Consider the following 15416-nt stretch of genomic DNA (forward strand, 5'->3'; position numbering starts at 1 on the left):
TAGAAATCTGTGAACAGATTTTCATACATGTCATGTGAGATTTTTCACATTTAATATAAGTAAATCTTGGCCCAGATATTTGTACAAAAATAAAGAAAACTTTATGCTTCATATATGAAAATATGAGTGCCAATATTCCCATATGAAATATGGAATTCCCTATGTATCATATTTGAAATAGCACCATCCATTTTCTTTGTATCACACAGGAACATCTCTGCTCAATTTTCCAGAGGAAGTATTGAACATCATGTGTATCACATAGGAAAACCTGGGTGCCAATTTCCCACATGCAATCTGGAATTCTGTATGCTTAAGATATCTATCAAATTCTGTGTACCAATTTTGCTACATAAAATATGGAATTCNNTTGATGACTTGTGCTCGTGCTTGGACTTCTCCTTTCTTGGCTCCCTCTCTCGGCCTCCGTTCCACCATGGCAGGTCGTCCTGACCTCAGGGGAACTGGGGTGGGACTTCCGCACCTCCCTGGACTCCGACTTCTGACCCTTCTCTGCCTTCTCTGAGTGCTTGCACTGTTCTTTTTAGAGCCAGGGTCATCCTTTTCCTTTATCATCTTGCTTCTGGGCAATGAAGAGGAGGCTGGCTGCTCTGCCTGCACCTCCTGGCCAGTCTTCTCTTTGTCTTTCTTTTTTTTCTTTTTTTCCTTTTTGTCTGGAGGAAAAGGGGGGCACAATCAGTAAGAAAAAGATGGAAAAGATGGAGGATATACAAAAGGAAAGCATGCTTGGTAACAGCGTGAAACACTCACGGTCTCTACTTCTAGAAAAGTGCCTCCAAGAATCCAAGGTGGATGTCTGTTACCCTTAATATGTCAGGTTGCTGTATAAGGCAACTCCAGCTTTTAATTCTCTCTCTCAAGACCCTACCTCCAAACAGTCACATTGTTAGGTACCAGAGGGTCAGGACTTCAACATATGCATTTTGGTGGCCAGAATTTAGCCCACAGCATTAGTCTTCTGCTGATATTTCTTCTTTCCCAGTTAAAGTAAGGTTAACCACACCTGCCCCAAACACCTGCCCCATTCACACTTGAGAACTGACTACCAACTCTCAGTGAAGGCTAAGAAGAGCAAACATTAAGCTTACCCAGAATCCTCTCATAGGCCTTAACCATTTACCTTTTTTGTGTTTTTTGGTGGGTTTGTCATCTTCAGAGCCCTCAGATGAACTTGGTGGAGGAGTATGAGTCCCACAGCCCCTCTCCTGCAGCTCTCTGGTCACCTCATCCATTTCTTCTGAGTCCTCAGGAAGTCGATAGTTGGATACATGATCCACTCGGATAGTTCTTCCTTTGATCTAAGACAGACAGGCAATGCTAATTCTGTTTCTCAGAAAATCTCAAAAGCAGACCTGCTCCACTGATGTGTCACAGCACACATTCCTACACATTCGCTCAGCCCTGGGGCAGTCAGGTAGAGCCTGGGGCAGCTGGAGACCCTGGGAGCCTCATCAGTTTATCCCAGAGTTCTATATAAATAGCTCCATGCTACAAGTGTGCCATGAAGTGAAAAGAGCCAGGAAGTACTGCCCCAAAGCATAAGCAGCATGGAAAACTGCAGAAGTTTAGATGCAGAAACATGAATTACCTTCCATCTGTAACATTAATTTACAGTGAAACACACTGTGAAAAAGCCTGGAAGCTAAAGGGAATTCCTAAAATTCAGCTCAACACTACAGCTGCTTTCTCAACACAACTGGATGAGGCCAAAGCAGAACAATAGCTAGGAGAGGGTAAGAAATCTAGAAAGGACTACTTTCTTTTCTCTTAAGCCCTCACTCCTTACTCCACCCCGACCATACTGGAACCACTGGCTCATGCTGATACTATCACTGTGAATCACAACTCTCCAGGTGAACAACAAAAAATTAAACCCTCACTTAAAACAAAAACATTCGGGCAGATACAGACTTATTCTATAGGCAATGCCATCAGAAATTTGAAATGTCTGGCTTTCACTGTTCCATTCAAGAGCAAGTTTTTACTCTTACCCCTAAGCCTGAGTACTTTCACCTATCCCATTCCACCATAAAAGGTGGAATAAAGTCACCTTTTATGGTGAGTTCCTTTCACTGCTGGTGTAATCAGTAACAAATTCTCCAAGTCAGGAGTCACCCCTCCAACCTGTGACAATGCTCATTCAGTGGCAGTGCTTTTCCTAAATGAGCACAGGGAGCATGTGGGGCACAGATAGCCCTGACTTGCCCCATCCCCTTTTCATGTCTCACTCTCATGTCATCACTCACCCTGTCTCACTTACAAGGGTGGAGGAGAGAGAAGAGAGGACAGAAACCTTCAGAATGAGTTACTTTCATAGACTTTGTCATCAGATTTTAACTAGAGAATTTTCAGGGCCCAGTACTGCCAAGTCAATGCAGACATACATGGCTAGGTCCTCAGCCACAAAACCATGATAGAACCCCAAATTCCCTGATACAGGACAGCATGAAACAGCAGTGTTTGCTAGTCTCTTTGCTCTCCAATACAGCAGAAATGAGAGTGGAGTGTGAGGAAGAAAAGGTGAAAAACAGATGCCTGGTTGGGTGCAAGATAAAGGGGAGTGGGGGGGTCATGGTACCTATGCTCCTGAGAACATAGCTTGCTAAGAGATGGGGAAAAGAAATGCATGTTGACAGGGTCATGAGCCAACGGAACTATTTCCTGGGGTCATTTCCCAGTCAGTATGTCCCCACGGCTCTGCAACCCAGCTGACCAGTACTGCCCTTGAGCCTGTAGTCATCAGCTGGGAAATGAAACTGAAACCCTACACAATGGAAAAGTTCTGCTCAGTAAGCATACTCACCTTGATCCCATTAAAATTGTCAACAGCCAGAACTGTGCTCCTCTGGTCTTCATAGCAGAGGAAACAGAATCCTTTGGATTTCCCAGTCTTCTTGTCTCGTACCAGATTAATGTTAACAATCTCCCCGTATCTATTTAATTTATAAAAGAGTAAGACACTACTGATTTAAAATGTAAAAACTTTCAGATTGGATGACAAAACAAAATTCAAATAATATAATCTGTACAGGAGACACACTGAGAACAAGACGACAAAGAAAGGTTAAAAATTAAAAGTTAGAAAAAGATATATCAAGAACACCTAATTTAAAAAATGGGTGGTAGTATTAAAATCAAAGATGAATTCAAGGCGAACCAAAAAAAACATTTAAATGTGACTAAGATGGCTCTTTTACACAGAAAAAGGTCCTAATACATAAGTCATGAAATTTTATACATAAATTAACACATTCAAAATTTTAATTAAAAATACAAAGAGCAACAAAGAGTGAAAGTTATTAGAGATTTTAACACACCACTTTGAGTTCATAACATAAAATTGAGAAAAATAAGTCAGAGGAATTAATATAAAATTATATAACTACAAATAAACATATACTTAATAACAATTACATTGTTAAAAACATTAACATCAGACTAGTAGATATACAGATATATTCGACTGTACAAAAAGAGTTTCTTCTCAAGAATCCATGAAACACATATTAAAACTGACTGTAGACTAGATCTCAAAGTAAATCTCAATCATCTCCAAAAACAGCTGGGAACAATAATTTCAAAACAAAAAATGCCCTAACTAGAACTTGAAACCTATTCTCCAGGCTAACTACTGGATGAAAGAGAAAGTGAAATAAAATAAAGAAATCATGGTAGACTATTTAGAAAACAACAAAAATGGGAATATATACCAAAACTTAGTGTCTGTGTGTGTTAGTCGCTCAGTCTTGTCCAACTCTTTGTGACCCCATACGTGGCAGCCCACCAGACTCCACCATCCCTGGGATTCTCCAGGCAAGAACACTGGAGTGGGTAGGCATTTCCTTCTCCAATGCATGAAAGTGAAAAGTGAAAGTGAAGTCGCTCAGTCGTGTCTGACTCTCAGCAATCCCATGGACTGCAGCCTACCAGGCTCCTCCATCCATGGGATTCTCCAGGCAAGAGTACTGGAGTGGGGTGCCATTGCCTTCTCCAGCAATTAGAGGACAGACTATATAGGGACAGCATGAGGGAATTTGGGGGATGATGGAATTGTCCTTCATCATAATTGTGAGGGTGATTACACAAATCTATTCAAGTATTAAAAAAAAATCTCATAGGACCGTACATCCCCTAAAAAGTCAATGTTACCATACGATCATTTAAACATATGAATAAATGAACACATAAAAATTTAAAAATAATAATTTTGCAAAGAAAAAAAATCACAATAAACAAAGTCAAATGACAAACTAGGAGAAAATGTCTGCAATTTACATCACAGATTAAGGCTAGAAAGCCATTTTTTTTTTCCTTTTGCTATAAAGGACATTATCAGGACAACTGGAAGTCAAATAAAGTCTATAGATTAGATAACAGTGTAACAGTGTTGATTTGCTGAATTTGATCACTATCCTGAAGTCAAATGTTCTGGTATTTGGGGAAATACACACTGAAGAATTTAGGGGTAAATGTGCATCATGTCTGCAACTGACCCCCAAATGGTTCAGAAAAAAAAAATTTGCATATAGGCGGAGAGAAATAATAAAGCAAATGTGATAAAATGCTAACATCTGGGACTCTGAGTAAAGGGGATATAGGTATTCTTCATTCTATTTCATAACTTTCCTGTTTTAACCCAGAAATTATTTCAAGTATTTCAAAATAAAAAGTAAAAGAAAAAAGAATATAGGAGCTGGCTTGACAGGATGACTACAGACCAAACTGGGACAGTTTGAGCATCAAGAAATAATAATAATGGCAATGTAGTATAACAATCAAATTGAAAAAATAAGTCCACAGCAATACAATACACAATAAAGTGTTAAAAACAATAAGTTAATATCCTTAATACATGAAGGGCTCTTGTAAAATCAGTAAGAAAATGAGGAACACACTAACAGGGAAAAAATAGGCAAATGATCTTAATAGACAATTTACAAAGAAAAAGAATAAGGGCCTATAAATCTATGAAGAGATGTTCAACCACCCTGATGATGAAATAAAGGCAAAGTAAAATAATAATGAGAAGTCATATGGCAATATTTTCTTAAAATAACCATTACTGATTAGGATTCAGGAAAATGAGCATTCCAGTCAGAGTGAAAACTGATACAACCTTTTCAGAGAATAATTTGACAATGTTTACTTTTGAACTGTGGTGTTGGAGAAGACTCTTGAGAGTCCCTTGGACTGCAAGCAGATTCAACCAGTCCATTCTGAAGGAGATCAGCCCTGGGTGTTCTTTGGAAGGAATGATGCTAAAGCTGAAACTCCAATACTTTGGCCACCTCATGCGAAGAGTTGACTCATTGGAAAAGACTCTGATGCTGGGAGGGATTGGGGGCAGGAGGAGAAGGGGACGACAGAGGATGAGATGGCTGGATGGCATCACCGACTCGATAGACGTGAGTTTGAGTGAACTCCGGGAGTTGGTGATAGACAGGGAGGCCTGGCGTGCTGCGATTCATGGAGTCACAAAGAGTTGGACACAACTGAAAGACTGAACTGAACTGAAAAATTAATGTCATGAAGGAAACCATTAGGGAGGCATACAAAGACGTATATATCACAATGTACACTGCAGTATAATCCATAACAGCAAAATACTGGAAATAATGCCCAACATTGAAAAGAAGACAATAAATACAGAAAGATGTTAACATTTTTTCCTTAAAGTACATTCTTATTTTATACTTCGTACTTTTTTCTTCTTTCCAAATGTTCTACAACAACTATACATTACTCTGATAATCAGAAAACAAAATATTTTTTGAAAGCCACTGTTATCAGTGACACAGGCAATCTGCATGGAGAGCAATGTGTGGAGAACTGGAATAAACACACACGCTAGTGATCATCACTCAATGCAAATAAGACAAAAACAGCTCCCAGGTGGAAGACTGGACTAGGCAGAGCTACCACAATGGGGTGGAAGTCATAGGCTGTACCTACTGTGAACTTCCCAATACCCAAGAGTTGGAAAGAGCAGCCTCAGGCCCTACCAGGGCCCTCTACCATGGCCTTTTTCTTGCCCAATTTCTTTCCCACAGCCTTCTGTCCTATATATGGCCCAACCAATCAGCCAGGGACCTCTGCCCACTAGATGGTCCAACCATTCCCTGCCATGGCAATGCCTCTGCCAGGGTGTGCTAGCCACTGTCTGCTTGCCCAAGCTCTTTTATCATGGTTCTCTGCCTGAGGACTCCACAGTCCAGGGGTCATGGCTCTCTGCTGCTCTGAGCTGCCAAGGCCTTCTGGCACCTATGGACTAACTACTCTGTGTAGCTTTGGGGTTGCACCCAACCCTTCTCCCACCAGCTGCCACTACTAGTGTGAGCTGCCAAGACTCTCTCCCACCTAGTGCTGCTGCTATCATCCCATAGCAAAATGAAGAATATAAGATTCTCCTATTCATTCTTATCCCTCATCAGCCCGTGATTCTTAGTCTCCAGTTAAAGAGACTGGCTCTGCTCACTAACCTTACACTCAACTAGAAACAAACAACAAAAATGAAAAAAACTACTGCCTAAACCTTTTGCTTTTTTCCCAGTTCCTCTGTGCTTTGCCCTAATCCTCCAGTGCCACACAGGTGTGGGCCCAGAATGGCCCCATGATCATGAGTTACCCCTAGTTTATAAGAGTCCAAGGAGATGGGCCAACAGAGTACCTTCCTAGGAGTTCCAGTCTGTTCCAGTGTAGGCTTCAGTGAAAAGACAACAAAAATAGACCAGAATCTCCAAGACAGGCTCCTATATCAACCAACTTCTTGGATTTGGCACACTGGAGAGCTCCAGAACCATGTCCTGGGACTGATCTAGACCAGAACAGAAGCTTCAGGCCTCCCCATGCAGGGAGGCAAGTCAGTCTAGAGTTAAAATAAATGGGCTTTTGTGATGCCATAAAATGCATTACGCAAGCAAACTACTCTGATGACCCAGAAGGTAAGAAATAAAAAAGTGACTTACTAAAAAGAAGAAAAAAAGGTGACTTACTGTGAGAACACACAAATGATGTCCCCTTCAGTCAGTTCATAAGGAAGTCCCCCTCAAAGAGAAAAACATATTTCAGTTCAGCAAACACTTACCAAGTGTCCACTACGTACCATGCATACAGTAGGCAAGGCACTGGGAGGCAAATCAGAATAAGCAACAGGGCCTTCCCTCAAAGAACCTAGTCTAATGCAATGACAGAAGCACACAGAAAATGCAGCAGTAATACAGAAAAAGGAGTGACTAACTTTGAGTGGAAAAGCTGGGGTCACCCCTAAGCAAACTAACCCCCGTCACACCCAAAATGTTCTGGAGAAAGCAGATAGTTTGCAGCACAAAACTTGGCTTCCAAAAACGTATCTTGAACTCATGTGCTCTCTATCTGCAAATTCACAGCTAAGGTCCAAAATCAGTTTAAATATGCAAGTATTAACCCCACCTCACAAAGACTAAGGATTAAAAGTCAATTGTTAAGCATTTCATAGGAAATAAATTTCCCTGCAAATGTTTCCTTACTCATCAATAGAATGGGGATATTACAATCCTAACTTCTAAATGGAAATAAAATGCTTAACACAATGTCTGGTGCAATAACCTCTTTGAATAAATTGTCAAATTACCGCATATGACACAAAGTGAATATAGAGATGGTGATATGGCCACGGATAGAAGGCAGGAGATAATTAGGTGAGGAAAATAAACTCTGAGGGAAGGAGAATGAGGAGGGGAGGGAGTTGGCAGTAATATGAGATAGGGGCTAAGACCATGAGTTCTAGAGTGCCATAGTTCTGGCTGTTCCACTGCCTAAGCTATGTGACCTTAAGTCATTAACTTCTCTGCACCTGTTTCTTTAGTTGTGTAAATGGGGAGGGACGGGGGGATGATAGTAACGGTCTCTGAGAAACCAAGCGGCACGATTCTCAGCACAGTGAACGGCCGGCAGTACCTATTATAAGCACTGACTTGGCAGAGAGAGCAAACTAGAAATGGGGAGAAAACAGACAAGGAAAACGTATTTACAGAGAGACAGCGGAAGGGAATAAATGTGGGTGGTGAATGTCGGGAGGAATGAAAGGCGGGAACGCTGAAATGTTAGGAAGCAGGGCAGGAGAGGAGGAGGAGCCCTACGAGAGGAAAACGTGGGCCTCACCCAGGAAGATCCAAGCGCTGTCCTTGTACTCGTTGTGCCAAGACACCTTCTCCGCCACCCCCAGTTGGACCTCACGCTCATTCAGCTCATTAATCAGCTTCACTTTAGTTAAAGGGCTAAACCGGAAGGAAAAGCGGACATGTAAGCGCGCCCCGGCCTGAGGGAAAACAACAAAACCGAGAGACTAATTTTCTAGACTCCCCGCCTCTCCCGCCCGTCAGCCCCGCAGATGCTCTACCACCTCAGCCCCAGTGGGCTGCCCCCGGGCACCAATTCCCCCGACCTGTCTCAGAGGACAGTAGAGGCCTTACTTCATCTCCGCGGGTGCGGGCTCAGAACCTAGGAAGCAACTTCCCGGAGAAGCCGCAAGAGGCATGCGCGGTCCCGGCGCCTCGCGCCCATTGGTTGCCGCGGGGCTTGCGCCGCACCGGAAGAGCGCTGGCGCGCCGGGGGCGTGGCGCCTAAGCACTAGAGCTGAAAGCGGCTTTCATTGTTCGGCGGAACTCGCTCTTTAAACGGTTTTTCTCTGGTCCGTTCGTACGTTCCTTCGAAAAATTGGGCAAGGGTGCGAGCTTGGTGTGTTTCAGGACTCCTCGCTCCTGGACGACACCTGGCATTGATTAGCCTAACTACAAATGTTTGCTGAATTAAGACTGAAAAAGTGCCTGATACGGCGACTTAAGTCGTAGCCTTTGCTCCCAGTCAAATTCCGCCTCCATCCTTCACTCCCAGTCAGTAACTCACACGCGCACCCCCAACAAAGCATCCTTGTTCAAGAGTGACGGCAGAAAAGTAAAGAAGATATCTGAGAGGGTGAATCTTTTTTTTTCCTCCTAAATCCCAATGCATAGGCAACTGACAAGTATACCGCCGTAGGCTGAATTGCATACCCAGATTTGTATGAAAAGCTGCTACCCCTTTTCCACAGTCTCCTACGGGAGTAGAAATTCGTGTTGTTAAATTAATAGCTAACAGTTGAGCAGACAATACTAAATTGTATGCTAATCAATTTATATGCATTGACTTTCTATCCTCACAACAGCCCTGTAATGTCTGTGATACAATTATTCTCTCCATTTTATAGAAGAAACTGAGGTTCAAAGGAGTTAAATATTAATAGTTTGAAAGGTACTCTGTCTACCCGCCAGGTCTGGTTGATTTATGAACCCATGCTGAGCATCTATATATGTTCTGTACAGCAAGTCTGTTGACAGAATTGTAAGGTTGGGTTCTTTGCCTTCAAAGAGCTGATAATATCATTGAGCATACAGGATATATCTGCTTTATAGATTTCACTCCAGAAATAATCAGGAACCTATAGAAGAGGTGGTGACATATAATGTATAAATAAACCATATTGAGGATTTAAATCCATCTTGCACATGTTCACATCAGTATCTGGTCTTAGTCCATGCATGGTCTAAAAGTGAAATTCCAGAGCTGTGTAGTTCTCAGTGTAGGCCTAGCTCAGAACCCCTGAAACTAGGCACTTCCTAAAAGTACTTTGATGATGATGGAGATGATGACAACTGTACCCTCATTGGTTCACCATGTACCCAATGTCTTGCTAAGAAGCAGAACAGAATCTGCCCATAAATGACAGTTTCTCTTCATTCATTCTGTGTCTCTTCCCTTCCCCCACTCCAACCCAGCTATTCATTAACTTGGTAGAATTACATTGGCAATGAAAATTAAACAGTGACAGATTGCATAGGGGTTTTATCTGCTCCTAGAAACCTTAGGCTGCCTAGTTGTAGGGTTAAAGTAGTCACTGCAAAGTGGTAAACTAGCTTACCACATTATCTGGCTGAATTCCTCCAGCAACTGTGAAATGAGAATTGGAGCAATACCTAGACCTTGGTCATCAGAGTTCAAAAGGAAGCTGAAGCGAAAGAGGAGAATAAGACCAACCAAATAATAGACACCTGGGAAGGCAAACTCTGGTCCGCCTCTCAGACATTAAATTGAGAGGGTCCTCTGCATTCTAATCCCCTTTCCACTCAGACTTATGGAAATCGCTAGGCATCATCTTACCTACCAATTCCTACCAATTGAAAGTACATCCATGGAGATGTCCCAGGCAAACTGGGAAGGTATTCAGCTCTCCCAGCTTCTACTCCTTTCTTCACCAATAACATTCATTTAGCACCCATTGTATGCAGAGCTCATTTCTAGGTTCAGTGGGTAATGCTAAGGAAATTGATGGCAGTCCCCATGTTCAAGGAAAGGCTCAACAATATGGCTAGTCAAATTCATCTCTTCATTTCTGACCACCACACTACATCTGCAAACACTTTCCCTCCTGACTTGTTTCAGGGAATGTTGTCACCATTTTTCTGGTTGCCCATGTTCAAAAACAGGGATGTCATGCTTGTATTCCCTGTTACTATTTACCCAAAGATATCTATCCAATCACCAATTCCTAAAAATTACGCCACTTCCGTGTCTGTCAAACACATCCTGTCTACTGTCAGTGATGTTCTGAGTCATCATCACATGCCTCCTAGCTCTTTCAGTACTCTTATAACTGCCCCAGCCCCTATTCTTCAGTCTTTTCTCCAACTGCTCCTCCCGCCCCATGAAGCCTCAGTTTCAGCCAGGCTCCACTTCTATCTATTATCTCAAGGGCCCCTTTCATTATCCAACCTAGATACCTCTTCTGAGAGATCCATATATCCCTGGGCCACTCACCTCTCTCTGACTAAAACCTGCCCGAGCGAGCTCCAAACTCCAATCAAGGCATTTCTCATTCAGGAAACTTTTCCTGACCTTACCAGCCTGCAGTGATGGCCTCTGCTTCTGAATTCTGCAGTTATTCACAGCTCTTTTATAAGCTCTCAGTACCTCAAACCTCAAACACATAGCAAGTACACAATACAATTATTGGTTAATGAAACTGAAAATACAGCTATGGTTACCTTTATGGAAACAGATGAGGGTAAAGGGAAAGAGGCTTTTATTTTCTCTTTGTCCCTTTCTACACCTTTATCATTTTCTTACCTTTATCCAGGTATCTTTTCTTTATCACATTTTTATTGCCATGTTACCTTGGCAGAAAGAGCATGACTGATGCCACACTGTTAGCAATGGCTGTTTGCAGATGGTAGACACAGAGGGAATTTTTCTGTGGTGTTCTGTTTTCCAAATGTCTTATGTTGAATATGCATTACTTCTGTAATCAGAAAGAAGTTATTAAAAGAATATTTAAATGTGGAAGCAAAAAAAGTTATCAGATTGTACAGTATAACAGAGGTTCTAAGTCTAAATTGTAGGGTTTCCATCTTCAACCTTGTAGCAACCATCTAGCACTTCTCTCCCTGGGTGTACCTGTTTTCAGATGAAATGTCTCCTCCCTCTTTTTCCTTTTTTCTTCTTATCTGTGGTAGGTTAGGAACCATATCATTAAGCCTATAAATAACTTAAAATAAGAGACAATTGAGTAAAGACCAGAAAGTTAAATCAGAGAAAATCACTGATTTATGACTCAAATTTTTACACCCAATTCTGTAACCTTCATATCCACTCAATTTCATGTCATACCTAAAAAAAGGCAAGAGCTTTAACCTGGCATTCAGAGATCTTCATATTTTAGCCAAAGACCTCATTTCTAATCTTTCTCACTTCCACCACACTTCACACACCCTACGTAAGCCTAACTGAACTCCATGTGCTTCCTTCTACATCCATAAACCCAAATACTACCCATTCTTCAAGTCCTGGCTCAAATGCTATCTCCTCCATTAAGCCCTCCTGGATTACTCTCACTCCCTTCCCATAGGTGAATGATTTCTCCCTTCTTTGAGCTCCCAATAACCCTTTATCTTCACCTCCAAAGTAAGACTTAAGCACTGTCTACCTTGTAGTATGACCATGTACCTGTTATCCTCTGTACGAGGACCACATCTGATTCATTCACTCAGCAAATATTTATGGAACATCTACTACATGCTCACAACTATTCCAGTCATGGATGATGCAACAGTAAACAATCAGATAATATTCCTTGACCTTATTGAGTTTGTTTTTTTAGTGAGGGGGGGTTCTCTTAGTCAGGTCATGAGTGAAATTCACTCAGTTGTGTCCGACTCTTTGTGACTCCATGGACTATACAGTCCATGGAATTCTCCAGGCCAGAATACTGAAGTGAGTAGCCTTTCCCTTCTCCAAGGGATCTTCCTAACCCAGGGATCAAACCCAGGTCTCCCGCATTGCGGGTAGATTCTTTACTAGCTGAGCCACAAGCGAAGCCCAAGAATACTGGAGTGGGTAGCCTATCCCTTTTCCAGTGGATCTTCCCAACCCAGGAATCAAACTGGGGTCTCCTGCATTGCAAGCAGATTCTTTACCAACTGAGCTATCAGGGAAGCCCAGGTTGGTCAGGTCAGCCCAGGTTGGTCAGGTCAGATTGCCATAATATTGATAAGATACCATAGGATGGGTAGCTTAACCAATAGAAATTTATTTCTCACAGTTCTGAAGGTTGGAAAGTGCAAGATCGAGGTGCTGATTGATTCATTTCCCCAGTGAGGAGTTTCTTCCTGGCTTGCAGATATCAACCATCTGACTGTGTCCCAACATGGGAGAACAGGAGAGGAGGTGGGGAGAATCAGACTCTTTGGTGTCTATTCTTGTAAAGAGACTAATCTATCATGAGGACCCCACCCTCATGACCTCAGCTAAACCTAATTACTTCCCAAAGTCCTCCTTGCCAAATACTATCACGTGGGGGTTCGGGCTTCAACATATAAATTTTCAGGGATACAATTCAGCCTATAGCAGGAAGTAAGTAAATTCTATAGTATACAAGAAGGTACTAAGTGCTAGGGGGAAAGATAAAGAAGGGAAAGAGAATAGGGAATATTGGTGGGGATATTAAATTTTAAATAGAATGAACACTTGAGAAAACGTCATTCAAGCAAAGACTTTTTAAAGCTAAGGAAATGAGTTATGTGGATGACTACTACTAGGTTGATGATGGAAACCCTACAAATTAGACTCAGAACTTGTGTTACTGTATAATCTGATAACTTTTTTATGCAAGTGCAAGGATCATGAGGCAAGAGCTTACCTGAAGTAGTCAAGGAGCAGCAGGGAACACACTATACCAGGAGTGAAGGTGAGAGGAAAGATGAGCTGAGAAAGATAACAGGGCCCAGACCCTGTAGGCCATTATAAGCTACTATAAGGACTTTGGAGTTCATTCTGAGTGACAAATGGAACCATCACAGGATTTTGAGCAGAGAAGAAACATAACTAACATTTTCAAAGGCTCATTCTGGATGCTAAGTGGAGAGTAGAGTGTAAGTGATAAGGGAGGAACTAGGGAGACCAGGTGGAGGCTATTGCAGTTATCCCAGTGAGAAACAAACAAAAGTAGTTTTGAACCATGGTAGTAGAACTGGAAGTAATGTGAAATGGAAAGATTCCAGGTATATTTTGAAGATATAAAATAAATGAATATAGGACATAACAGAAAGACAGGAATAAGGAATAAAGCTTCTTGGGGTAAGCAACTGGAATTTACTGCAACAGGGGAGATTGTGGAGCAGTAGATTTGAGAAGGAAGATCAGATTTGGATGTGTTAACTTTGAGATGCCTTTCTCTCTTTAAGGTAGAAATCTCGAGAAGGCAGCTGGACAAAGGAACCTGAAGGTCAGAAGAAGTCCAAGATGAGGATATACAATCAAAATTGTCACCAGCTTTTAGATGGCGTTTAAAGCCTTGAAATTAAATGAGATCACCAATGGAATGACAGAGCCCAAGAGAACTCTAAGGTTAAAAGTTCAGGAATATTAAAAAAAAAAAAAAGTCAGCAAGTGATACTGAAAAGGAGCGTTGAAAACCAAGAGAGTGTAGCACCCTAGAAGCCAAGTGAAGAAAGCATATGAATGAAGAAAGAGTGAATGTCTCAAAACACTGCTGAGGAGTCGAGTAATATGAGAACTGACCACTGGATCTAGCAATGTGAAGGGCACCGGTGACCTTGCAGTTTCAGTAGGCATGGGTACAAAAGCCTGACTGAAGGGGGTTTAGGAAAGAATGAAAAGATGGGGCTGAAGCTGAAGGGAAAAATCCAGTCAAGAGAGGATTTTTAAAGATAGAAAAATGACAATATTATTGCCTGCTGCTGCTGAGAATAATCAAGAAGATAGGGGAAATGGTCAATAAATGAGCTTGCAAAAGGTACAAAGTGAGCTAGAGAGAAGGAAGGAAAAAATGAAAAGAGAAAAGGAAAAGGGAGGCAGCAAAGTGAGAGCCAGAGAGAATTAAACTTTTAAAGTTGGTTGTAGAAAAAGGTAATCGTGCCCATCAGCCTCTTTATCTTGCTTGGGGGTGACTGTAGGGCACTTGAACTGGCTTAGGCAAAGGAGACTTAGAGAAATGCTACAATGATTTATGTTATAATATCAAGAGCATGGAATCTGACTGCAAGGGTACAAGTCCTAACTTCGTGACCTTGGGCAAGCTATTGAATTTTCTATAAACAAATATCATATATTAACACATATATGTGGAATCTAGAATAATGGTATAGATGATCTTATTTGCAAAGTGGAAATAGACATAGAGAACAAATGTGTGGACACCAAGGGAGGGAAGGGAGGATGGGATGAATTGGAAGACTGGGATGGACATATAGACATTATTGATAACTATATATAAAATAGATAACTAATGAAAAACTACTATATAGCTCAGGGAACTCTACTTAATGCTCTGTGGTGACGTGAATGGGAAGGAAATCTGAAAACGATATGCATAGTTATACGTATAGCTGATTCACTGCCGTACAGCAGAAACTAACACAACATTGCAAAGCAACTATACTCCAATACAAAATTTTAAAAAGTTATCCAATCTCCCCATGCCTTAATTTCTTCATCTGTAAAATGGGGATGGTAACATCATCTTCCTCATAGGGTTTTTATAAGGCTCGAATAAATTACTTCTAGTGCTTGGAGCATGATGTACCTGTGAGGTATCATCATCACTCTCTCAGGGAATAAAGGCTGGAATCCCCCTGGGCCTTAGAAACAACTGAACTTGAGCCATAGGATTAGCCTTTCATCTGCACATCCCCTGTCTCTACTCCTTTCTGAAGCATGACTTCATACTTTCCTCTCACTACTATCACCAGTGACTCCAGAGCATCACATTTTAACAAAGCCAGCTACCCAGAAGAGGGATAACTGAACTACTCTCTGATCTTAAATACAGAAACTCTGTAGAAAGGACTCAATGGCCAACTTGATTC

At 41.6% G+C, this 15416-nt stretch overlaps 1 pseudogene across 1 annotated transcript; it reads right to left on the reverse strand.

Annotated features, from left to right (window-relative positions):
• Positions 1 to 257: 257 nt before the first annotated feature.
• LOC108634435 lies at positions 258 to 8536 on the reverse strand (annotated as a pseudogene). The gene is made up of 6 exons (XR_001917597.1): positions 8472 to 8536; positions 8161 to 8276; positions 7014 to 7065; positions 2825 to 2954; positions 1142 to 1319; positions 258 to 674 (listed from the first exon to the last, which is right to left on the reverse strand). The product of XR_001917597.1 is annotated as an RNA-binding motif protein, X-linked 2-like (transcript).
• Between the last annotated feature and the right edge of the window lie 6880 nt (positions 8537 to 15416).

This window comes from Capra hircus (assembly GCF_001704415.2).
Source record: "Capra hircus breed San Clemente chromosome X unlocalized genomic scaffold, ASM170441v1, whole genome shotgun sequence".
NCBI classification, from domain to species: Eukaryota; Metazoa; Chordata; class Mammalia; order Artiodactyla; family Bovidae; genus Capra; species Capra hircus.